This window comes from Canis lupus, chromosome 35 (assembly GCF_048164855.1).
Source record: "Canis lupus baileyi chromosome 35, mCanLup2.hap1, whole genome shotgun sequence".
NCBI classification, from domain to species: domain Eukaryota; kingdom Metazoa; phylum Chordata; class Mammalia; order Carnivora; family Canidae; genus Canis; species Canis lupus.
In genome coordinates, this window is record NC_132872.1 from 30,366,819 (window position 1) to 30,393,793 (window position 26,975).

The 26,975-nt window shown below is 39.2% G+C and overlaps 1 protein-coding gene and 1 non-coding gene across 2 annotated transcripts in view; one reads left to right on the forward strand and one right to left on the reverse strand.

The window, feature by feature from the left end:
• The window catches only part of LOC140625025 (uncharacterized), a 79,102-nt gene that overhangs the window by 24,199 nt on the left and 27,928 nt on the right, over window positions 1-26,975 (forward strand). The window lies entirely within an intron of this gene.
• Window positions 14,367-14,503, reverse strand: LOC140625251 (U4 spliceosomal RNA). The gene has a single exon (XR_012024610.1). It is a non-coding gene; the product is annotated as a U4 spliceosomal RNA (small nuclear RNA).

The following is a 26,975-nucleotide window of genomic DNA, read 5'->3' on the forward strand; positions in this document are numbered from 1 at the left end:
CTTCTGTTTAATGCACTTTTCATTCATAACTGATGACATTAGAGGCTGAGTTTGCTCTGGGGACATTTGACGAAGAGCAAGCTTACGCTGCGTATTATGTCTGGCAAACCCGAGTAAAGTCTTCCCTGTGGATTCAGCACCTTTATTGGCCTGCAGTTATTTCAGAAAAACAGAGGTGTTTGGTCCAATCCCCATGAGGAATTTTATAGATTTGGCTTTTTTTCTAAAGCCTTCCAATCTAAGGGCACCGACAGTTGGTCCCCCCGCGGTGCCACCCTGAGACACAGCCGCTCCCAGCCCCCGGCCCTGAGGGTTCTGGGCTGTGCTCTTCTGTCCCTGCCCTTCTCACAGGACGTTGCCATAAACTCACGGTTGGCAGCTGCATACGGGCAGTGGCTCTGCCCCATGCGTGCCCCCACATAGCCACGGCCGGCCTCGGTGTCCTGTGGCCTGTGGCTGACCAGCAGCACAGCGGCTTGACAGCGGTGTGCATGGGGCCCCGGCTCCTGGAAAATGGGAGGACGGGGAGCTGAGTCTGGGCTGCCTGCTGGGTGATTTGACACCAGCTGGCTTTTCTTAATAATGGGAAATGTAAACCACAAATTGGAGGCAGCGAACATAGTGATCAAAAATGTGATTTTTATAAAAAGCACTATTGTCATTATCTCACGGTTTGGCTTCTTCAGGAGGACCACACAAGTTTCACAGAAAGACCATTGTGAGAATCAATAGCCAATTGTGTGCGGCGCAGCACAGATATCATGCAAGGTTTTGGATCAGACCATTTTTCTCTTTTTTTCCAAGTTGAAGAAGTGTGCTAACTCAGTGTGATTCGGCTTGCTCCGCTCCTCTCACATCTTCCAAGGGCCTTGAAGGGCTCTAAGGTCATAGTAAAATGGGAAGGATAACATTTCTGCTATCTAACACAAGTGGGGATTTCTGCAAGAAATTATAAGAATGAAAAAATGTCTAATGAATTTTAAACACGTACATAGGCATTACGTAGTGATCGTGAGTCAAAACCCCACCTTACTGGGTATTTTGTTACTGTGTTTCTTGATTCTGTATTATTTTAATCATTTATCCCTCCTGTGCCCAAATATACAGCCATAAAATTGTGTCTATTTTTGTGGGCTTTTAGTGTTTTCCAAGAAAATTAATGATATTAGGAATTGAAGGCACTATTCGAATATTTTCCTTTCTTTTAAGATTGATTGATTGATTGATTGATTGATTCAACAGAGAGAGAGAGAGAAAGTGGGGAAGTGGAAGAGAGAGAGGGAGAAACAGACTCCTGCCTGAGCAGGGTGCCCAGTGAAGGGGTTATCCCAGGACCCTGAGATCACGACCTGAGCTGAAGTCAAGAGTCAGACACTTAACCAACTGAGGCACCCAGGAGCCCCTGGAATATTTTGTACACCTATGGAAACGTGTCTTCATTGGTACTAGTTATTAGTTAGAATTGTGCCTTTAACATTGTGGAAACTGTCAGCAAAATATTTCATTTCTCAAGGATATCGATAGTCAATATTGGGTTGTCGCTTCAATAAGTATATTCTTACCAAAATCATAGGATGAATCTTTGTGTCTGTAAATCTTGCCTTATTTTTATATTAGTGTTTAATCAGGAACTTTATGATATAATGTTTATGTTTTGCTTAACAAAAACCTAAATCTATTCTGAGCATCTTGCTGAGTTGGTCCTATGTCTACATGGAGTGATATTATAGATGGGGGAGGGTCCTATAATCAGAAACCTTCTTCCTCTATAACTACATTCTTTGGAAATTATTAGTTTAGGTTAAGTGCCCTCTAGAAGAAGGAGCGCTGTGAGTCATTACTAATCTTTCCAGTTTATTCTGAGAGTGGATTTTGATGGGGGTAAAAATGGAGAATATACAAATCCTGCCTCACTCCCCACTACTCCCCACCTCATTGCTGGGGCAGGTAAGTGGACCATAGTATGCCCAAGTTTAAGGAAATAGACTAAGTTAGAATCCTTCGGCAGTTATTGATAGATGTCATGATGCTTTATAATGGAGTATGAACTAGAGAGGGAGAAACCGAACAGGAAATCAAGGATGTCAAAATCTGTCGTATAATAAGTGTTTTTTCAGTTTCAACTAGTTTGTCTTTCACCACAGGCAGCTTTAAATAATAACCTTGCTGATTTCCAAGGAACAAAATTAACAAACAGAAGATAATGTCAGCCTGATAAAAATATTCCCACATAACAATTGTGTCCTTCAGTTCGAGTTTTCTTTTTGCTGTTAACTCCAGTCAAATACAGCCAGACTTACTGTTCTTACTAAATATTTCCTTTTTTGAAATAGCTTTAGAATCCAGTGTTTTCTCCAGATTACTTAGTGAAGATAAAGTGCAGATTTGTTGGTCTTATTTAAAGTGAAATTTAATGTTATATGAACGTATTTTCACCATGTCAAATCAACTCAGTCTGTAAGAGCAAACTCTGACAACTGAAAAGGTTTTTCTGAATCTTGTTTACACTCACAATTGAGTGATAAAACTATCAGATTAGAAAAGGAAAAAAAAATGTTTGCAAACAATTCCAAGCTAGAAAGGGAAATAGATTTTTTATTTAATTGTAGTATCGTGAACTCCATAATGGAAGAAGACACGCTAAAAAAAGCTCTTAAATCCAATTAAGATAATTAAATGTTCACACAATTTTATTAACCATTAGCTTAAAAAAAAAAATGACTGCCTAACCAAAGTTAGGAAACTAGGAGAGTAGGCTTCAAATATTCTCTCTTAAGATGCCCGAAAGTCACTCCTGTGTAGTATGTAATCAAACACATTGTGTCTTGTTCCTTCATTATAATTGTTTCAGAAATGTTTAAAGTCTGCTTATTACATGATTTAACATAGCATGACCTTCCTTGACCACCCAATGCTCCATGTTCTCACCTTGCTATTACTCCTTTCACACGTACCATTAGCTTCCTTATATTGCTAATTATAATCTAGAGGATTCATATCTTAACTATTGAATTGTACTGAGAGTCTTTCAAGGCCAAGAGAACTGCAGTGTCCTCTCGCTCCACAACACATGGCGTGTTTTCCCCTCCGTGATTGATATTGAAAAACACTTATTATTGGAAATACTAGAAGAGACAGTAACAAAGTTGAGAGTTTAAGGAGGTTTGTTTGCAGAGCAAATCATCATTAATGGGTCTGTTTAAAAACTGGATTCAACCTTGATGGAAAAATATCTGGAACCAAACACAGAACACCATCACCAGTTTGCTTCCTATGAGTTGTGAGCAATTTATTTCTTCCAAAGACTTATATTTTCATGATGATAAAAAATAATTACACCTATTTTAGTTAAATATTAGTATAATAACTACACTCTGCAATAAACTGGAAGAGGATGTACTCTAAGAACTTTATAGAGCACAGTTGATATCATAGGCCAAACCATAAAAGAAGAAATCAAGTAGAGATGAGAGGCTGTATAATGGGGCCAGTTGTATGTACAAATAATTCAGCCTGTAAACAAAATCTGTCTCTGCAGAAATATCTGCAAATCAAGGAAATGACTTCTCTCTGAACCAAGAAAGGATACTTCCTTCAGAAAAGGAATCATCCTGGCAAATATATGATCAACAAGAAATGTATCCTGTGTTAGTGTGGTTGTGGTAGAGAAAAAAAAATGCAGCAGCATGTGGCAGACGAAGCATCGAGGAAGAAGTGTGAAGTTAAGCATCTTTGACAATTATTGGGCCAGTTCTCCCATTAAAAGAGTTAAAAATCAAAAAATTTTTTTTATTTGGCAAACTGCTGCTAAATGTCTACAAGTTTTGGGAAGCCTTGGAATTATAAGAAAATCAACGGTGAATTCAAATCAAATGTGCACCACAGAACTCTAATCAAAGAGGTGTTCGGTCGGAGAGGTCTTTCTGTCCAGTTAATCGAGGAAAGCGTATGATGTATTCCTGTCTTGGAAAGAAGAGTACATTGGCATGTGAATGAATATCTGTGAATCAAAGCTGGAAAACACAAATCCAAGTATTCATACGTATACAACTCTGGCTAATTTTATTTAACTCCAAATGAAACCTTTCTGTGATCTGACGTCAGAACTGGTATTCCACTAGCAAGCTGTGGAAGAGTAGTACGTTGGTTTGTTTTTTTCTGGAACAGGTGAAAAACGTCCTGAGTGATTGTAGTGGTGTTTGATGGTGACCCAAGATTGCCGAGTGCGTCTCTATTGTCGTGACATGTGTTTGATTTCAAAACATCTTTCTCTAGACCTGGGATGATCTTTCCAAATCTAATGCCATGGTAATGTAAACTAAGATTTATGCTTAATAGATTGAACAGAAAGCTTTATAAACGCAATTAGTGTCTTTAAAAACTATTTTATGGAGCACCTGAGTGGTGCAGTCCCTTAAGAGCCCGACTGGACTCTTGGTTTCGGCTTAGGTTGTGACCTCAGGATCCTGATCTCCAGGTCGGGGGATGGAGCCCCAGGCTCTGTGCTCCAAGTCGAGGCTGCTTAAGTTTCTCTCTCCCTCTGCCCCTCCTCCTTTCTTTCTCTCTCTTTGTCTCTCAAAAATAAATAAGTGACTTTTTCAGAAAAAGGGCACCTAAGTGGCTCAGTTGGTTAAGCGATTGAGTCCCAGGTTTAGGGATTCAGTCCCTCACTGGGCTTCCTGTTCAGTGGGGAGCCTGCTTCTTCCTCTGCCCTCCCTCCCATGAGTACTCTCTCTCTCTCTCTCTCTCAAAAAAAAAAAAGTCTTTAAAAAATATATCTTACATGGGAATCTATATTCAAAAGAATACCACAATCCCAAGCATCACTTGCCACAGGATGGGAATAGTTATGATAAGAAGTACCCTGTTTTGAAGGGATTGCTGCATGCCAGGCAGCAAGAATTTCCTCTTAACAACTGAGAATCCATTTTTTTTTTTATGTTAGTGGCAAAATTACTACATATTTGAGTCTGCACATGTCGGACTCCAAAAGATATGTAAATTTTAAGCTTATTACCCTGGAAGGAAAATAATAATCTCTAGGACACAAACCTTTTACATGTTAATGTAAAAAGTGTCATGAAATGGTGCACTAGGATTTCCATGAGCAGAGGAGAGGAAAGAGGTAATCTTGGAGAGTTGTGCCAGGTAATGCTCAGAATATGATTGCCACAAATTAGCTAATAAAAAATCTGAACTTTTAAAGAAATCTGTGAATAGCTGTAAGATAGGCTTTCTCTCCTTTCACTCATCAAAGAAACAGAGCTTAAATTTGTACCATGGAGTCACCAGAACATCTTCCCAGCAGTTTTTAGATGTTCATTACCCCTCCTCCCTGCTGTTCCTGCAGCCTGGACTTAAGGACGGGAGAGTAAAACGGAGCCCCTCTCTAGGGGCTCAGCGTGGCCCAGGTGGCGCCACACTTCTGAGTCTGCTCCGTGCCCACTGGGAGTGAGGAGTGGCAGGTGGGGAGGTGACCGGGTGGCCAGTAGACCAGCGATGAGCTGTGGGGCCCAGGGGTAAAATATATGTGAATAAATGTGAAATATCTGGAAGTTAGCTTATCTAGAAATCCGTGACTTCTAAAATGTTTGTGTTTCCTTAGTAAGATATAACAGGTGATTTCTCCTGATCTTTTATCTCCACATGAAGTCAAAGATCATCCTAAAGACTGTTGCGATTGCCCCATCCAGGCAAAAAGATCATCAACAGATAAGAGATGATTCATCGAAGATAGATAATTATCCCCAAATACTCAAAAAAGTGAATTTATTATGCCTACCTGAAATTAGAGGCACTCATACAGCTTGGGAGAGTTTATTTTACAAGAAGGTAATAAATGGACATCTTTTTTTTTTTTTTTTTGCATTTTTTTAGGAAATTAAATTTTTTATTTTGGTAGAGAAGTACTCATCCTCACTTTCGAGGTCATCTAGGTGATAATAAATATTCAAAGAAGTCTATTTGCTTTGACCAGAAGTCTTCCTTAGCGTCTTTTGAACTGTAAATGTCGAGGGTCTGCTGGTTTCCCACTTGCTGGCCCTTCCTCTAGATAGGACCTGACAATCTCAGAGCCATTTGCTTGCTGTGGAGACAGGTTCTGAATCTGGCCTGACTTGCCAGGCAGGAGGAGGTGAGGGTGACGGACACCAGTCTGCGAGGAGCAGCCGTGTGAGTGACCAGCCTTGCTGGGGGGCCGGCCCCCAGGGAACGCACAGCACTCACCCCGCCCCGACCTTCACCTGCACCCCAGCAGACATCTAGGTGCACAGGTGTGAGTCCCGGTCCCGCAGCAGGACAACCGCACATGCCTGCCTCTATCCAATACTGACCCATCAAAACCAACTCACCACACGTTTTGTCGTCAACTCAAAACTTCTGAAATACTTTTACCAAGAGTCTATTTTACTTTCAGCAATAGCACACACGTTCTACTTGAAATAACAAGCATAATGAGAGCAAAGAGTGTGTCAAACTACATGAGAGAACAAGAGAGGCCTTACAGTGGCTTGTGGGCCGCAAGATATAAAGGGAAATTGTGGAGACATATGTGAGGGAAACAGACGACAGGTTCAAAGGAAATAGATGACCGACCACCTAGCAATTGTTTGAGGCGTTGCACTTACTCAGAATTTGCCTAGTGTGAGAGGACAGACAGGTGGGCATCGTTCTGCAGCAGCCAAACCCGTTCATCTTTAAGGCAAGGGTATGATTGTATCCCAGCCAGAAAAAGCCTCGGGTGTGCACCTTCGCACTTCCCGTGTGCCCAGCATGTTTGACGCAGGAGCGAGGCTGGGGACCAGGCCCCCGGGAGGCGGGTTCCAGGTCCCGACCGAGTGTGGCCACAGCAGCGAATGGGCCGCGAGCCTCGGCCCCCAGGCTGGCTAGGGGCTGGCTGGGGGCTGGCTGCGGGCCGCTGGGGGCTGGTTGCAGGCTGGCTGCAGGCTGGCTGCGGGATGGCTGGGCCCCCAGCGAGGCGCTATCTGAGCTCTGCAGACACAAGATACCACTTACTGGTTCTGTGAAGATTCACTGAGTGTCTGCGATGCACCGGTTGCTACTTCCCGCCATGGGAAACGAGTCATAAACACAGGACGGGGGGGGGGGGGGGGGGAGCGCCAGTGTTAAAGGGAGAATTCAAGGTCACCTTAGTTGCAATCTGGGATGGGTGTCTCCATTCTCCATTCCTTCCGAAGGCAGCTTTTTTTTTTTTTTAATTTTTATTTATTTATGATAGTCACAGAGAGAGAGAGAGAAAGGCAGAGACACAGGCAGAGGGAGAAGCAGGCTCCATGCACCGGGAGCCCAATGTGGGATTTGATCCTGGGTCTCCAGGATCGCGCCCTAGGCCAAAGGCAGGCGCCAAACCGCTGCGCCACCCAGGGATCAGATAAGTAAGGATCCCACTTTGTGCTTCTCTCACCTGGCTGCACACTTGCTTCTGCTCATTTTCTTTGTAAATGCAACGTTCCCAGACCATGGGAGGGGGAATGGAGAGGAACAAACAAGAAGACCTAGAAATTTGGTTTCCTGCTTCACATTAATTAACCTTCTGACCTTAAGTAAATTAGTTAATTTTTTTCTGAGCCTAAGTCTCCTGGAATAATTCATAGAATTTTACACAAGAGATAAAATGAAGCCCCATTTCTGGGAATCAGTACTGTAAATTGAATAAAGACAGAACAGTCACAGACTGTTCTGTGAGTTTCCGCCTGAACCTTATCATCCAGGGGAAAATGTTCCAGTTACAGTTTAGGCACAGCAATCTCCACCGCGTGTGTATTAGCTCTTTGCCCCACACTTGTCTTTTCATTTCTTATTTCTTCAGATCTACTTTTCTAAGTAGGGGATATATATTCAATGTAAAGGAAAATGAAAACTAAAAAATATTTTTTTTCGTGGAAAAAAAATCATACTGAAAATACATATGTAGGTATAGGTATAGTGATGTAAAATACCTATGGGGCCTTGTGGTTTACAGTCCTGTTGTAAAATCTCCCTTTTATGTTGTCTCAAAGGAGCCAACTCAAGAATGCAGACGTAGGGATCCTGTGGTGAAATGCAATCGAATCATGGCTAATGGGGAAATGAACAATCTGTCTTTTGAAGAACGGCGAGAAAACTTGAGATTTTCTCCATCTTCATAAAATGGTTTTATTTATAATCCTCCTTTTTAACATACATACATGCACGCACACACATCTCCTCCTTCTACCTGAGTCAGTTTGCAGAAAGAGTTGAGCCGAGTATTCTGATGTGTAATCCTTGCACATGGGAGTGGTCATCTCAGCCAAAAAAGAAAAAGAAAAAAAGGAAAAGAGAGAAGATGAATCTATTCCACCCGAAGAAAAGTTCAAGAGTTCCTGTTGTTTAACAAATAATCAAATGAAGCTATAACGAGTATCGCTGCTTTCTATAGCTTTAAACTGAATGGAGGCATGCCCTTCCCCCCAAAGAATTGTTAGCTGTTTGCAATACATCTCCTGGTTAACACTTTACACCTTAATATCTAAACCATTATTTTCTTCCTGGCTCAGCAGGAAATTCTGTCTGTCATTAAATCAGTGACCCCTCATGTTTATGACCCGCAATAACTGCAGGAGCCTGACTTAGGTGTGGGGTAAAACCTGTCTAATTAGCATCAGTCTACACATTAGCATATGTTGATAATGGCCTTTCATGGGTTATATCGTTTTGGCATCAGCGATGGATAACAGAACCTAGAGTAGTTCTTCTTTATTATTTTATCTTCTTGCTATAACTTCCTAAGCATTTTTTGTCTTGTCTTTCCCCCCCCCCTTTTTTACAATGTATTTCCAGAATTACTCTCAGTATCGTGAACTTTAGGTGCCTCGTTCTTGCTTTCTGAAGAGGGACCATGGGCAGTACTAAGCTTAAATGTGTTAACATCTTTAGATCATCAAACCTCTTGCCTCTCTACGCTACAATTCTATCTGTTGCTTTAGATCTGCTTCAACATCCATAATTCATTGCTCAAGATACAGGAAACTGACTGAGGGCTGTATGAAATCCAACTATTGTAGATAGAAGGAAAACAGGTAAAGGAGAAAAGAAAAGAACAATAGGAAAGATTGTAAAAGAAATGAACTATTCCTATCAAAATGATCTAGCAGTTATTTAAACAAGGTCAATTCATCTTAAAATCTACAAGGATATTTCCTGGATTCAAATTTCTAAGAAATTCTATTCTTCTATTTTGAGGTCAAAAATTAAATACTGGGCTTCTATTACTACAGTAAGTGATAAGTGCTGGTAATGTTCCTTTTGTGCAATTGAAAGTAGCTTCCACTTTTTTTTCTTCAATACCAAGCTGTATAAATATTTTTCAGCAGCCATCTTATATGATGTTAAAATAATATAGGATGCAGGTGACCTTATTTGTAATCTCTTAAAAACATAATTTTAAACTAATATATAAATAAAACATTTGTACTTAATTGTTCATTGCATGAGCAGTTTTGAGTGGATGGCATAAATTGACTTGAAAAATAATGAGTGGTGTGGGAAGTCTATTATATTCAGAATTCTATCTTACATATTTTTGATTCTGTGTTCCACAATAATTTTCATCATAATTTAATGTATTTTAGGTTTTAACTCATTTGCAGCATTTATTTTATTTCCCTTTCTATTTACACAGTCTTTAATATATATGACTTTTTTTTCACTTTGCATCAAGTTTGGTCTAGAATCTAAAATAGAGTCAATAAAATTGTTCAGTATGTAATTGATTTGCTTTGTGGCCTTGATTTCGCTATTGTGCGATCTACCATAAAATAATACATTTGGGCACCTCTTTCCTTCTTTATTATCATTCCTTTGAAACTTCTGGCTGGAGAAGAAAAAAGCTAATAGTGTTTAAGAAGACTATATTTTTCCCCCTAATTTTCCTAAAGGATAATAGGTGACAGTGTTGAAATGCATAATGTAACACATCATTTGAAAGTCTATTTTTAAATAATCGCCCACCAACAGTGCAAGAGTGTTCCCCTTTCTCCACATCCTCTACAACATTTGTTGTTTCCTGTCTTGTTAATTTTCACCATTTTCACTGGTGTGAGGTGGGATCTCATGGTGGTTTTGATTTGTATTTCCCTGATGGCCAGTGATGCGGAGCATTTTTCTCATGTGTCTGTTGGCCATCTGGATGTCTTCTGTGGAGAAATGTCTGTTGATGTCTTCTGCCCATTTCTTGACTGGATTATTTATTTTTTTTGGGTGTTGAGTTTGATTAAGTTCTTTATAGATCTTGGATACTAGCCCTTTATCTGATATGTCATTTGCAAATATCTTCTCCCATTCCATAGGTTGCCTTTTAGTTTTTTCCACTTTCCTTTGCTGTGCAGAAGCTTTTTATCTTGATGAAGTCCCAGTAGTTCATTTTTGCTTTTCTTCCCTTGCCTTTGGAGATGTATCGAGCAAGAAATTGCTGTGGCTGAAATCAAAGGGGTTGCTGTTGTATTCTCCTCTGGGATTTTGGTGGATTTCTGCTTGCATTTAGATTCGTCATCCATTTTGAGTTTATCTTTGTGTATGGTGTAAGAGAATGGTCTAGCTTCATCCTTCCTCATGTGGCCATCCAGTTTTCCCAACACCATTTGTTGAAGAGACTATCTTTTTTCCCATCGGATCTTCTTTCCTGCTTTGTTGAAGATGAGTTGACCAGTAAGTTGAGGGTCCATTTCTGCGTTGAGCTTCTCTTCTACCATACAACTGGCAAACACCCCACTCTTATGCCTCCATGTAATAATGACATGGCTTAATTCAGTGTTGTACTTTTTGACCTCTCCCAAGTGCCTTAGTTGAAATTAACCAGTGTAAATCTCATAGCTCTTATTTGTGATCATTCCTACTAATTTTTTCCAAGCCGTGTGACACTTTGAACATCTTCTGCTTAAAACTATGATTTCACAGTCATCAGAGGGTTCTATTTCTTTTCCTTAGTCTCTATGTACTGCTTCTGTTTCCTTAGTTACTCTTCAGTGATTGTTTGAAATGTGCCACATGATTCATATTTTTTATCTCTCTGCTCTTCATTTATTTTCTTGCTTGGACATTTCATATCTTCTAATGACTTTAGTCATAAATTCCAGTAAAATGATTTCTAAGTTTACCGAAACTGGTTCAACCCTATAAAAATGTTTTCAATGGAATGTGTGATCACTGTCTCAAACTCATGTTGATCGAATACATCAAGATTTTCCTAGACCTGGTTCTCCTCCAAACAGCTTCATTTTCTTTTAGACTAGCCAACATTTTCCAAGTTTTCACACTCACATTCTTGTAATCCTTCCTGACACTTTTTCGAATCTACTTAATTATTGCATTCAGTAAATTCTTCCACTTCATGTCACCTTCATTTTTCCTCTTCTTTCCATTCCCACTGTTATTAACACCTTCCAGTCCAAGCTATCCTTGTTATATGGCTAATTTAATATTCTCCTTAGCTATCTTCTTGCCCCCTTGAATAGTTGCCCCTAGATACTATTGCTTTCCAAAGTATTAGTTTGCTCCAATCACTTTTTGCAAAAAATTTGTCAAAAGTTTCACCATTCCTATTATGTAAAATAAGATTGAATTTATTCAAATTTGTGAATTTGTTTCTTTTATCTTTATTTTATTAAAGTTATGTGCAACCATATTCAAGAAAATTGTTCTAATCCTATTTATTTTTTTAATCTAAAAATGTATTGTCTCAAAATTTTATATTTTTCTACTTACAAAAAAGATCTATGATTTACTCATTTGTATCTGACCATGCTATTTGCATAACTGTATCTATATTCATATCTGAAGCCTTTGCCACAAGAGTAACGTGTATAATTCCTTTTCATGTCTTTTCATACACTAGTCTTAAAGGGCAATTTAAATTCCTTTTTACCTTCTTTAAAATCCAGCAGAAATGAGTCTTCACTCATCTTAATTCTCTGGCTTTAAAATAGAGAAATTCAATTTGTCACTTACCACTAATTAATATCATTCTTTTTCTCCTCCTTCTTCCCCTCCCCTTTCTCCTTCCCCTCTTCCCTCTTCCCTCCTCCACCCATCCTTTTTCTTCTTTTTCTTCTTCCCCTTCCCCTTCTTCTTATTCTTCTAGTTCTTCTTCCTCTTCTTCTCCTCCTCCTCCTCCTTCTTCTCCCTCTTCTCCTCCTCCTTCACCTTGTCTCCTCTTCTTCTACCACCCTCTCCTCCTCTTTCTTCTTCTTCTCCTGTTCTCTTTCTCTTCTTCTTCCTCCTTCTCCTTCTTCTTATCCTCTTGTTTTTATTTCTTCTCTTTCATCTTCCTCCTCCATTGAGGAAGCATTGAGTTTCCAAGTGAAGCTTAAGCACCTTGGAGGCAGAAAAACAGTTATATATTCCTTGTCACAACAATTTCTTAAAATATTCTCTATTGTTAATGAAGAAAACAATAAATGAAGAGAGAAAAAATAGAGAAAAGAGGATACTATCCTCAATTTATTCAATAAATATTTTAATGAATTCTTCTTTAAAGGCCCTAAACTAGATCAAAGTAAAACTCAGAAAGCTGGTAATATACGTATATTTCACTTTTAATCTTTGTTAAGTTTATTAATATTTGCTTCTTGCATTTCATTTTTTAAACCTTTACATAGACCTTATATTGAACGTATCTGATCTGGGTCTTGGAAGCAAGATTTTAAACAGTTTTTTTTTTTTGTTTTTTTTTAATTCTAAAATTTAGAATCAATGTTTTTAAGCAGTTTTGGGGCATGTTCCTTTTTTTCTTTAGTTTGACTACAGTTAGGTATGAGCTATAAATAATTTGTATACAACATCCTGGGATCTAGCCTTGCATTGGGCTCTCTGCTGAGGAGGGAGTCTGCTGACCCCTCTACTGCTTGTTCCTCCTCACCACTGTGTGCTCTCTTTCTCTCTTGCTTGTTCTTGCTCTGCTGTCTCTCTCAAATAAGCAAATAAAAGCTTTAAAAATAAATAAATAAAATACAAATCAATGGGAAGTTTATCACCACGATGCAGATAAAATGTATAAATGTAATCTATAATGAAAATGAGTCCAATTTTTGTCAGTGACCTTTGTTTGCATTTATACTGATTTCCATCACAATTTTATTTTTTTATCACAATTTTAAAGAAAACTTCTTTCAGATTATTTTTTATCCAGTCATAATTATAACAAACCAAAATTTTGAAACTTAGTTTTAAATCATTTAAATATGTTTAATGAGTTGTTACAATCAATATTTCAAAGCACATATTTGTGATAAATTAAAGCTTGAAGTTTTACTTGTACTCTATTATAATTATTAGCTGAAATTCTATGTAAAGTCTCTTTCAAATAAAGCAAGCAAACAAACAAGCAAACAGTAATCCATATTTTATGAGGATTTTACTTGAACTTCAGGGTAATTAAGAATAAATTGCAATATAAGCTCTTTTTAACAAACTGGACCTAACAGTAATTCTCTCTTCTGACTGTCACTTTATGTTTAAATTGTGTTTAAAGCACATCATGGTGTTCTGAATCTATGCATTAGATCAAAGCTAAGCTCTTTCAAAATAAATCAGCTAATTTCAACATCAAAAGTGTTTCTAGGATGAAAGTAAAACTTCCAGTTTTAAGCTATCAAGGAACACTTAAGTACTATGTTTCTAATCAGCATAATATCATAGAATTCTAGATATGAGTGAACCTTGGAGATATCTATTTCAACCCCCCTCACTTTACATAGAAGCAATATTCACAGAGATTAAAATGCAGCCTGCCCAAAGTCTCACAACATTTATGATAAAGAGTCTGATAATCAGGTGTTTGGACTCCTAGTTTAATTCTCTTTCCCTTATAATCTTTTTTGGAGTGGACAGCAAGAATCTCTTCTATATCCCACTGGGATAAAATGGAAGCCTCTTTGAGAGTTCCTTGCATGGTAGTCGAACTGAGGACAGATATAGTAGTTAAAATAAGCCACTATTTAATAAAAGATAATAAAAGATCTTGAATAAACATTTTACTAAGTTTGTGAATTTTTTCAGGAGGTAAGTATTAAATGAATGTTCTTGTGTTTCCTTTTCCAGAAGAGAAGAAAGTGATTTGACAGTATAGTTAGTAATTCCCTACTGTGAGCCTTATTTCTGTTTATCTTCTCTTTTAAAGAATGTACTTTATATAAACTAGCTATCTAATTCATATATCTTAAGTATAAGTGATCTTGTCAGTGCAATGGAAACTAAGCACATACAGGAATGAAATTTATCTCAGAATTTAACAAAAAGCGTAGAAGAGAAAGGATAAGTTGCTAAGTTAGTCATCTCTTTTTTCATGTCCTGTGTGATAATGCTAGAACAGTGGAAAGGGATCTCTAAGGGAAATGATATTAAACTCAAAATTAATGACTCAACATTAACCCGTAAATGCAGATAAGTATTTTTAAAAGTTTTCAATCAGCAATAATCGTGTCTCAGATAAACCTCGTTGGCTATCATGCTGTCACTGTGCAAAGCTGATACATACATTTAAAAAGCATAATGTAGATCTCTTAGTTTAATATTATGGCATTTTTCTAAGACCCTAATATAGGTGAGTGGAGATTACAAAAATTAGGATTATGACAAGATGTTGATCAATACTCGTAGGAGAAGACTACATGAATAAAATTTGCATTTTTGTACCTCCAGTAGGTTGGTTGACAATGCCATTTTGTTGCCCTACAAGATTACAGACCAAACCAGTAACAGTCAGCTGCTTTGAGGAGATTGGGAGTGATGATGAAAGCAGATATCAACTTTACACGGACAGTTTTAAATTTTGTATTAGAAAGAGTGTATTCATTATTAGACTTTTAATTGAAAAAAAGTTTTAAACTAAGATTCTAAAGTGACAAACATGATTTAGCTTGGGTAGCTGAAAGTAAATAAGACATCAAAATAATGTGCAAAGTTATCAATATTTACAGAGGTATGGATAAATGATTCCCTATCATCACTCAGATTACATCTCTAGGAGTTATTACAATCAACATGGCAGACTGGACAGCAGTCTTTAAAGACGATCGTGTACTTGAGCATGGTTGCAGGGTAAAATAAATTGCTTATGGAAGCTGGAATCCTCTTCTTTGGAAGTCCTTAAAAATATTCTCATAAGTTTGAGGCCCATAAAAACAAGTATGAGGACTATGTGATTATGTAATAGTATACACTATAAATTCATGGTCATTTCTAACAATTTCCTTTACAGTATTTCATATTTAAAAATCAACTGGCAAACACCTCCTGAGCCAGCATGAAGATCCTGTCATACAGCCTCCCCAAGCAATTTTATGAGACCCCTCTTCTGAGGTTGGTAGGGATGAACCAGATGTCCAACTCCAGCTCCTTTCGATCAGGGAGCATGTGCTTGAGGCCTAAGGAGAATTAAAGTTAAATTCATTGGTTATCACCTATGCGATATGAGTTGTATGACCATTTTATGTTTTCCAAGATAACTTGATCATTGTTTTTCTTGCTTAATTCTTCTCTTATATTCTTCAAAACTCAACATAAATCCCTTAATATATTAAAATATAATAAAATGCATGTTTATTCAAAGAACATAGAGCTGCAGTACAAAATGGCAACACAATAATTAATCCAACTTTCAATGAAGAAACAGGAAAAATAAACTTTATGCTAATACTGTTTTTAAATTGAAGATTAAAAGTCCATCCAAATTGGTCATCCTTTCCCAAATGAGATTTTGATCAAGCCCAGTGATATTTCCCTTTCTACTTGAGTGCAGCTGTAAACAGGTCTCCAAATCCAGGGAAAAGCCTGACTCCACAAACCCACCCACACAGTTTTGTAAACATTCAGGATTCTACATGTGGTATCACTCAGTTATTAAATGGAAGTCTGTTCTTTCATTGTATCCCTGTCATTGTGCAGATTTCTCCAGTTCAGTGTAATGCATCATCTTGGATTAGACGAGCAACAAACTCTTCTGTTTTCAACTGCAAAAATATAACGGATGAAAGAATTTACCAAAATAAGAATTTGGGGGCTTGAGAACCCTCTTTCAGAACATCTTCTGGGACACATCAACCAACAGCAGCATGTAGCACAGCTTTTGGTAGGCATCCATATTTCCATTTCAGAGGCAGCCTCGTCCTAGGAACAGCTGCAGGGTAGAAGGAAGAAACACACACAGAAACCAACATTTACCTAATTTTACGTAGTCCATGCTAGGAGAAAAATACGTTCTGTTGGTGTGTGTCTACAAACTCTAAGGAATGACTGCGCCTCTTTTAAGCGATAAAAACTTGTGAGGCTATGAAAGCATACTTCTAGACTCGGAGCATTTTGATCAAATATCATTTCAACCTCAGACACACGCCGACGTTATGCGTTGCCCTCGGTACGCCCTCTTCATTTTATGTCTTGGCAAAACAAAGCTCCGCTACCGAGGACTTATTTCTCAGGCCTCCGAGGTAATTCTCTAGGTAATCGAGATGTCACTTGAGTTTTCAGCGCTCAGATCTGACATGTGAAACTCCCCAGACACAAGGTCTGCACAGTTTTATCAAGTGCTTCTCGGATCTGAGGTTCTAGCACCAGAAACCCAAGAAATATTTATTTCTGGTAGGAATGAGTGAAGGTGGTGGCCTAGAAGGTGCTTTAAGAATGTTGTACCCGATGCTATTTTCAGTCTTTCAGGCCTGAGAGATGTTCTTTCTTTCACACGTGCATTATATTTGATAGACTTTAAAGATTCTCAAAAGGTTGATTTTGTTTTGAAACGAAGTGATAAATATCTCATCCTGCAGTTTTGCTCGAAGATGACTGGAATCAGTTACGTCTCCCGAGGTGAGGTAACAGAGGTGGGGGAAGCACCCGATACCCACGCGCGGCTTCCAGTCTGTCCTTCCACGAGCTCTGATCGGACTGACTGGCGTCTGGCGTGGTGCTGCTTGAAAATCAAGTTTCGGCCCCGCCCGCAGGCCCCGCTCCCCGGCAGAACCGTCCATCGAGGCGCGGCTCGCGCGGCCCAGGGAGTCCGCGAACGGACGCTGGCGGCGGCCCCGAGGCCCCGAGGGCGGCGCCCAGGAAAGCGGCGGCCGTCACACGCGGCGCGAGGCCGAAGGATTTTTGAGAGATTCTACACGTGGAACCAAATCCGCCATTAGATGCTTTCTCTCTTCCTGTCACGAGGACAGATTTTCCTCGGTCCTGAGTCACATTCTCCGGAGCTCGCAGCAGGCGGGCCGCTGCCCGAGGGCGCCGCACAGCGCGCAGAGCAGACGGCGGCCGCCGTGGGCGGGGCGGGGCGGGGCGGGCGCGGCGAGGGGCGGGGCGGGGCGCGGCGAGGGGCGGGGCGGGGCGCGGCGAGGGGCGGGGCGGGCGCGGCGAGGGGCGGGGCGGGGCGCGGCGAGGGGCGGGGCGGGGCGCGGCGAGGGGCGGGGCGGGCGCGGCGAGGGGTGCCCCGGCCTGCTAGCGCGCGCTCCACGTGGCCCCTGCCCCAGCGCCCCACCGCGCCTCGCAGCCCCGGGACGCTGTGACCAGATGACACGTGTTTCAATGTTATAGGGCCACAGTCACCTGTCGCTTAGAGAGGCAGCTCCCGCGCCGCCTGCGCTCACTGCCGAGCCCTGGGGTCAGGCGCCCCCCGGGCGTCGGTCCCGGTCGCCGCCTCCCTCGCATCCCCGCGGGGCCCGCGCTCCTCCCGCCCCACGGCGCCCCGCGGCCTGGGCCAGGTCCCCACCGCCACCCGCGGTTGGGCGCCCAAGGTCGGCGCGGCCTGCTGGGGACCGAGCCCACCGCGCCCGTTGGACCCACTAGGGACCGTGCAGGTTGGGGGGTGAGTGTCCTTGCCACGGGGGTCGGAGGGGCGGAAGGGGACAGAGGGGGTTGGAGGAGGTCAGAGGGGGTCGGAGGGAGGTCGGAGGAGGTCAGAGGGGGTCGGAGGGAGGTCGGAGGTGGTCAGAGGGGGTCGGAGGAGGTCAGAGGGGGTCGGAGGGAGGTCGGAGGAGGTCAGAGGGGGTCGGAGGGAGGTCGGAGGAGGTCAGAGGGGGTCGGAGGGAGGTCGGAGGCGGTCAGAGGGGGTCGGAGGAGGTCAGAGGGGGTCGGAGGGAGGTCGGAGGGAGGTCAGAGGGGGTCGGAGGGAGGTCGGAGGGAGGTCGGGGGGGGGCGAGAGGGGGCCAGAGGTCACACTGCGCCGGGCTGGGTGCTGCGTGTCCCCGAGCCTTTGAGCAGGTTCCGCTGGGCCGCCCTGGCCCGACCGCCTCGGGGCGGTATTTCGGAATACGGTGACTCGCTCCGAGGAAAACTGAGTACCCCTCTACCCGAAGAGAGTTATTTTCAATTATTTTGAATAATTTTACATTTCCATCAGCTGAGACCTTACGTTTGTTCCAGGTTGTTGGCAGGGTGGCTCCATACCTGGGAAGCCAGGAGGAGGCTATGAAGCGTCTCTTGAGAGCAACCAAGTCTGAGATCATCCACGTTCTTCCAGAGGAGGCCCTGTGGGAACACCTGAAGACCATAAATGGGCACATTTAACACTAGGTCGATTTAGAGATGGTGAAATAAAAAATGTGTTGTATGCCAGCTGAGTCCTGGAAATGTATGTATTTAATTCTATCCTCAAGGATTAAGCTACTTCTAAGAAATCTGAATCTCCTTTATACCTGGATATGATTAAAGGAAAAATAGGCAAAAACCTGCCGATTGAATAGCTCTCTGGAAGAGGCACACACGGCACCCCAGAAAGACAGCCGTCTGCACACAGCGCTAATACATAAGAGGCCTAGTGATAATCAGGGCACCTTCTATATTTTGCTACAAAATCTCCCGACGTAAAAAGTCGCACAAAACAAATCTAAAGAACCACGTCAGCCTTTGACCATCATGTCAGCACAAAACGTTGTGATTCAGTACAACACGGAACAGCATTTTCTAGCATATGTTCTGCAAAACAGATACCTAGTTAAAAGCTTTCTGTGGTCAAATAAATTTGAATGATGTAGAACAAGCACAGTTAAACAGATGTTTTGGCGCTGCACTCTCTAGAGGCTTTAACAAAGAAAAGCATAGAGGTTCACCAATAACAGGCATAGAGCGTATAACATTTTCCAAACTTAGTCACAATACCACTACTGCTTTTTCCAAAGCAGACCACTTTGAGTAAACCTGCATCTTTCTCCCGCCCCAATCCAGGAGCCCTCTGTTTTCATTTAAATACACATAATTTGTAGGAATACATTTTAGCAATGCACATTCATTGTGATCTTTGGAAACAAATCAACTGCAACAAAAATTGGTGCAGTAACTACTATTTTTTGCAGCAGAAAAGCAAAATCACAAAATGGCATGTAAAATTTACCAGCAGCGCAGATACATGATGCTAAGAGTTCAATTTTTCTTTTCAAGTAGAAATTTCCTAATAACCTTGATTTCATTTCTAAGGCACTTAGTTCACAAAAATGTCTAGATATCACACAAAGATACTAGATGAAGCATAATCTGTACAACTCTTATCACAAACAATTGTCAAGATCAGTTCTGTTTTTAATTATACAGTAAATTGTGCCACGTATTTGACCATCCTTAAGGCTATCACAGCTTTGCAGAAGTTTGTATTCCCAGGGAATAGAAATAGTGGGCACAAAGAACTTTAAAGATTTATGTATAATTTGAAATTTATTGTTCCATCAATTACATTTCTAAACTCCCCTTAGTTTGTTCATGCCAAACAAAAGCAGTCAACAATCCCTCTTGATGCTTTGCAACAAAAAATATTTATAAACACACACATGATCTGTTATGATGTCAATTTTGGTGATTGTTAATTCTAGACAGTAATGTTCCTCTTTGGGAGGACAAGGAAGCCAAATAAAAAATGTTTTGTTTTGAAGCCAGTGAATATAATTTAAAATGGGCACTTCTCAGATTCCATAACTGTCTTGCAGTTGAAGAAACAATGGCAGAGGACAGTGATTCTATGGGTAGTAGCTTTGGAAATCTTTCTCAGTATTTTATAAAATGCTTAAGATACTAAAAGACAGCCAAACATTTTTCCAGAAGAATTCGGAAAATGGACAAAGGTCAGACAGGGATTCAGGAACTAAAAAGACCTTATAAAAATCCAAAATTATGAGCAGCTGGTTCTATCCAACTCCTGTGAAGTGGAGTGCTCTGGTTCAAGAGTTTCCTTGTCATGCAATCAAAGGACGGAAACATTAAGATTGCAGATGGGAAGTGGTGACACACTGTAATTTCATACAGATCATGATGGTTTGGTGACATAAGAATTACTAGACCATGAGGCCGGGGGTCCATGAAATGGATTAAAGCTTTATTGCTCTTTGGAGTTCTGACAATGACAAATGCTCTCTCTGATGTTGGGATTATCTTGTCTAAACTTTTGTTTCCTTAGTTTCAAGTTTCACTTTTTCCTTAACCATCTTTTAAGATCACAAATAACTTCCGTTTTTTCATTGTTATTGGAAGGCGTTTAGAAACGCCCCCCTTGTTTTATGCCTTCTTCTCTGGCATCACATCTGTGCATATGGTCATTTTTCAATTTCCAATATCCTGATAAGTGTTTTGGATGATAGAATTAATGATACGGTCACGTGACTCAATTGCAAATTCCTATTAACAAACAAAGGAAAAGAATGAAGACAATAAGACACTTTTACAAGAACACCCAGATGCAAAATTTATGAATATTATTTATTAATACATTTATCCAACTGCTGGCATCAATTAATGATGCAGATGTTTGGCAGCAAACTTTTGAATAACAAATCAAACACATCATATATGTCTTTTCCACCATCACACACACACACACACACACACACACACACAGTTTCACAAGTGAGGTTTCTGATTTAAGTTAGAAATAAAGACTTTAAGTAAATTCTGAAAAGCATTTTGCAAAGACATTCATTTTTCTTGACTAAAATGGAAAAGATAATTGATAGAAAAAAATACTTTTTTTTTTTTTTTTTTTTTTGACTCCAAACCTGATGGCACTTTTCTCTCTTCTTACCATTCTGCCTTTGTCATTATCATGCATTGTGAAAACACTGCTTCTGGTGAAGTTAAGTGGGTGAAATCTTTAATATGAAAGGAGTTGTATAGTACACCAATTCAGCAAAATTTGATGGCATTAACATTCAGTGTTTCTCTAGTACCTGATAAAAAGTGTGTGAAAGTCTTGCAGATGGAAACACATTAGGGTTTTACATGTTGCTAAAAATTTCCAGTAAACCAGATTGGAAACTTTGTTCTAAAAGCATTACTTCCCAACAGACTTTCAGGCTGCATTTGAATATATTATAATTGCAGTTACTTTTTAAAATATTTAAATAATTGGGTAGTGGATGGGGTCGTCTAGTTAAGCTAACTTTCCTATTAGTTTTTCTGTCTTACAAAAAAGAAAAACAGCAAGAACATGTTCCACGTGCCCAATAGAAGTTACATCAATTGGCATAGCAAAGTGATATATACTTCATTTTAGGGAAGGCAGAGAAATCGGTCAGCAAAAACGGTTAGATGTGTTGTAGATTTGAAAACTTTTAAAGTAGAAATTTCTTGCAATTTAAGAGGGAAGACTTTTAAGAACAGATGAAAACTTCATGGAAGTTTATTCCATTTCTTATTCTTTAATTCCAGGCCACTAGCATTGTTTTTGGTACATGGGTATTTAATGACTGTTGTCATCATTGACCGGCTAAGTACAAATAATTGAAACTATATTGTGTGCTGAGCATTGCTTTAAATCTTTTTTTATTTATTTAAATTCCAGTTCACTATCATACAGTTAATATTAGTTTCAAGTGTACAATATAGCCATTCAACACTTTTATAGAACACCCAGTCCTCATCACAAGTGCCCTCCTTAATCCCCTTCACCTGTCTCACCCATCCCTCCACCCCTGCCCCTCTGGCAACCGTCAGTTTGTTCTCTGTAGTTAAGAACGTGTTTCTTGGTTTACCTCTCTCTCTTTTTTACCTTTGCTTGATTGTTTTGTTTCTTAAGTTCCACATAAGGTATTTGTCTTTCTCTGATTGCCTTACTTTGCTTAGCGAAAAACTCTCTAGTTCTGTCCATGTCCTTGCAAATACCAAGATTTCATTCTTGCAGATGGCTTCATACTATTCCATTGTGTGTGTGTACACCACATCTTCTTTATCCATTCATCAGTCCTTGGACACTTGGGCTGCTTCTATATATGGCTATTGTACATAATGCTGCTGTAAGCATTGGGGTGGATGTATCCCTTTGAATTAATACTTTTGTATTCTTTGAGTAAATAGCTAGCAGTGTAATTGCTAGATCACAGGGTAGCTCTATTTTTAACTTTTTGAGGACCTTCCACGGTGGCTGCCCCAGTTTGCATTCCCAGCAACAGTGTAAGATGGTTCCCCTTTGTCCTCAGCCTCACCAACACCTGTTGTTTCTTGTGTTGTTGATTTTAGCCATCCTGACAGGTGTGGGGTGATATCTCATTGTGTCTTTGATTTGTGTTTCCCTGATGATCAGTGATGTTGAAAGGTAACCATTAAACAGCAACAGTAAGGATATCCATCATACCAATGAGTTTATAGTATTAAAGTACTTCAATTTTTGGAGAACGAAGGCTCAGCGGTTGAGCATCTGCCTTTGGCTCAGGGCATGACCCCGGAGTCCTGGGATCAAGCCCCGCATCGGGCTCCCCACAGGGAGTGTGGTTCTCCCTCTGCCTGTGTCTCTGCCTCTCTCTCTGTGTCTCTCATCAATAAATAAATAAAATCTTACATAAATAAAAATAAATAAATAAATAAATAAATAAATAAATAAAATTAGAATTAGATAGGTATACTTTTAAATCTCAGTTGTCACTGGCTGTGCCCCTAGGCAAATGTCTGATCTTTCATAAGGTTCCCACATCTATAAAATGGAGGAAATAATATCTACATCATAATTATGGTAAAAGATTAAATGAAATATTTTCTGTGGAGTGCTGCTCCACACAAGGGAGTCAATAAAACATTAGTATGTCTTCCCTGTATCAGAAAACTTAAAACCAAAATATATAAAAGTTTCATTCTTTAAAATTTGAGAACTTCAAAATTGGCAATCACATTGCATGGCATTGTTTCTGCATAGTGTACTATGAGGAAAGCAGGACATCCAGGGTTTTAAAAAGAAAGTCAAAATTTCCCTCACACCTACACTTCTACATATGTCTTCTCTAAAGATTGCTGATGGCTTTCTTGAGCAAGCTCACAGGGTTAGGGTTGATACCCGGCAACTTTTTAATCAAAGACAACTTCTACATTTCCAAATGCCACCTGAAATATAGTTTTCATAGTAAAAAGGAAGCCAAGACTCATGAAAAATAATTTTGACAACACTATATACGTTATAGATTACATTAGATACTACTAAATTTTTATGACATTTCTAGAAAAGGAAAATATATAGAGACAGAAAATCGATCACTGCTTGCCTGGGCTGAGATTGGGAGTATGGAACTGCAAAAAGGTGTGAAGGAAATTTCTGGGGAGTTCTAAAATTGGATAGTGGTGATGGTAGCACAATTGAAAAATTTTACTAAAAATTAGTAGGCCATTTACTTAAATAAATGAATTTCATGGTATGTAAATTATATCTCAATAATATTACATAAAAAACAAGTTATTATATGGCATTATATTTGCATTATGAGAATATCAATTTCTTTACACCATGGATTGGCACAGAAATGTAGCATTTTCTGCACACACCCTATTTAAGGAATTATACCCTTGAGAGTATACCCATTGGGTGGCTCAGTGGGTTAAGTGTCTGCCTTTGGTTCAGGTCATGGTCCTGGGGTCCTGATCCAGCCCTGCTGCCTCAGGCTCCCCACTCAGCAGGAGTCTGCTTGTCTCTTTGTCCCCCTCTCCCCCTGCTCATACTCTCTCTCTCTCAAATAAATAAAATCTCAAAAAAAAAAAAAAAAGGAATCACAACCTTGACAAAATGTATCATTATTGTCATTATAGCTTCCTCTCAAATTCTGTAATAACAAGTAGACTCCTTCCCCAGAGTAGAGACTACATCTTGCTTATCTTCGTATCACACACAGTTTTGGGTGCATCCATTAATATTCAATGATATTTCTGTTCATCAAATATTATGCATTATAAAGAGTGACTATAAACACTAAGACATTAAATAAATAGAAGTATTTCTATTTCACTAGAAATATGCTTCAATATGCTTTCACTGAGACTGATTAAATATATTTATCTGTATAATTTTAAATTATTTGTAAACATAGTTGAACACTGCATTTAGCAATAAATATGATCAGTGATAATTTACCCATGAGAGGTAAAAAAACAAACAAACAAACAAAAAAACTGAGACTAAAAATCTACAATGTAATTTATATTACCTTAGATTTTTTTCATTGTTTGGGAATTTTTGATAAAGTTTATTTTTGCATCAAGCAAGAAAGTGGGTGTTTTACAAATTACAAAGTAAAACTTAGCAGCAATATAAAAATGTAATTGTTTTTATAATTTTGCATATTTTATACCTGTTTGTAGCGTTTATGAGAGCTTTGATGCTATATCACTGCACTTCCTATTTATATCTTCCTATCTTACTCATTTAAAAGAGATTAAAATTTCTTTTTTTTTTAAGATTTTATTTATTTATTCACGAGAAACACACAGAGAGAGAGAGAGAGGCAGAGACACAGGCAGAGGGAGAAGCAGGCTCCATGCAGGGAGCCTGACACGGGACTCGATCCCGGGTCTCCAGGATCACGCCCTGAGCTGAAGGCAGGCACTAAACCACTGAGTCACCCAGGGATCCCCAAAAAAGAGATTAAAATTTCATTTTGGTTAAATATCATTTATGCTTATGACTAAATTCTGATGAACATCTCTAAAGTAGGAAGAATTAGTGGAATTTCAGTTTCGAACTATCTATTGACATTTTGTGTTGTTAACTTATGAGGTTCATGGACATTTCAGATAGAGTCATTAAGAATATGTCTCAGAAAAAATCTAAGAGCATGTAATCTGAATCGTATTACTTATAATAAAATATATTGAAAAATAACACGCATAGTTTGGGGCATTGAAGTTACACCCCAAACAAGCAATTGAATGGAGAAACAAATTTCATTTAGAAACTGTAGACAATCTTTATAGTATTGAAAACCTGCAACTTGGAATATTACAGGTCCTGCCTTGCACAAGGTGGACCCTCAGAAAGTATTAAAAGAATTAAGGAAGAAAGGGAAGGAAAGGAGAAGAAAATCAAGAAAGAAGAAAGGAGAGAAAGATAAAACATAGACTCTTATGTGTTTTTTTAGGAATGAAAACAGTGGAATCCCCAGTAAAGCTGTATATGGCCAATTCATGATAAAAAAACATGCTGTTAGCTGTATCATTAAATGCAAAGATCCCCTGAAGGCAAATGAGGGGCTCAGACAGATGTCCTCAATCATGAGAGTTCATACAAAAACATGCTCCATATGGTTTAGAACACAAGATGTATGGCTCAAGTGGCCCAAGAACAAGAATACACAGCAAGCGGGGGAGAAGAGGAAACAGTACAAGATCGGCACCATGTTAATAATGGTGTTGATAGTATAATAGCTAATGAGAGCATACCAATTAAGAATGGCTCATCTGCATGTACATGACTGAGCTTTTTATTTTTAAGGCACGTTTTATAGTTCAGTTGATGCATATACATAAAACTAAAGTGAAGAGGAGACTTTATCAAACCAAATATTTTGATGTATATGCTCATATCCTTACCAAGGATAGAAAACATTGTTAAAACATTGTTAAACATTGTTTTAGAACTAAAAGAAGAAATTGCATCCAGATCTCTAGGAAATTGTCCATCTCCTGCAAATGTCTAAGTATCAGGTCAATGTGCTTTAGCTCTGTTACAAGATCAACTCCAGAGATCTGCATCTAGCATTTTAATCTAATGTTTCCTGAAATAAGCAGTTACTGTAAGGAAAACCAATAAAAGTGCCTCTTGCCCACAATTTAATAAGGAGATTTCCACCATGGGTAAACAAATACAATCACAAAGCTCCGCAAGACTAAAACCACTCACAAGAGCCATATTTTCTTCTTTAACAACCACATTGAATCAAATAGCTGGCCAACTTTTTTCCACGCATTTACTGTGTAGGATCAAATAGTTCTTTTAATCAAAATACAAATTTGCTGAATGAATCAGATCTTCTAAGAGCCTTGCATTTTTCTCTTAATTGTTAAAAGACTTTGGAAACATTTTCAATCATTTCAGACTAAATCTAATAATTTACGTGTCCTACATAGTAAAAAACTATGCTCACAGAATAGCCATTTACCACACTTAATATCTACTCATTTGAAACAACATTTCCAGAACTCTAAATGTATGTAGTCCACTGAAAACTAGGAAATAATGGCTTATAATTTGAAGCCAAGAAACGGAAATTAAGTTTTTATTATTTGAGACTGAAAAATAGCATCCATAGAAAGTCAAAATATTCCGTTTCACTAAAGCAAGCCTTGTACCTTATATAAATTTTATTATTACATACCTCAAATGTCAAAGACAATAGTCATTTTTTCAACAATGGGAAGTAGGAGAAAGCTTGTTCTATATTTTGAAAACAAGTATTGATCAATTGTAATGTAAAAAAATTATTATCTGGAGTAGGTCAAATGGCTCCCAAAGGGTTTCCCAAAATTTACCTTTTAAGCACACTTCCTTTAAAGCTCAATTTTGATGAACATAAATCCTAAAACGAGGCGTTTTGCTGTACCAAGATAAGTAAGTAGGGAAGAAGAACTTACCCACTTGAGTAGGTAAACTAATGTTTTATGTATGATTTTCCATTTTATCCTTCCAACTCTATTAGCTTAATATAATTATTTTAATAGACATGGTGAAAAACTGATAAAAACAGCTAAGGGTCTTGACATCAGGTCTGTTTAACCCT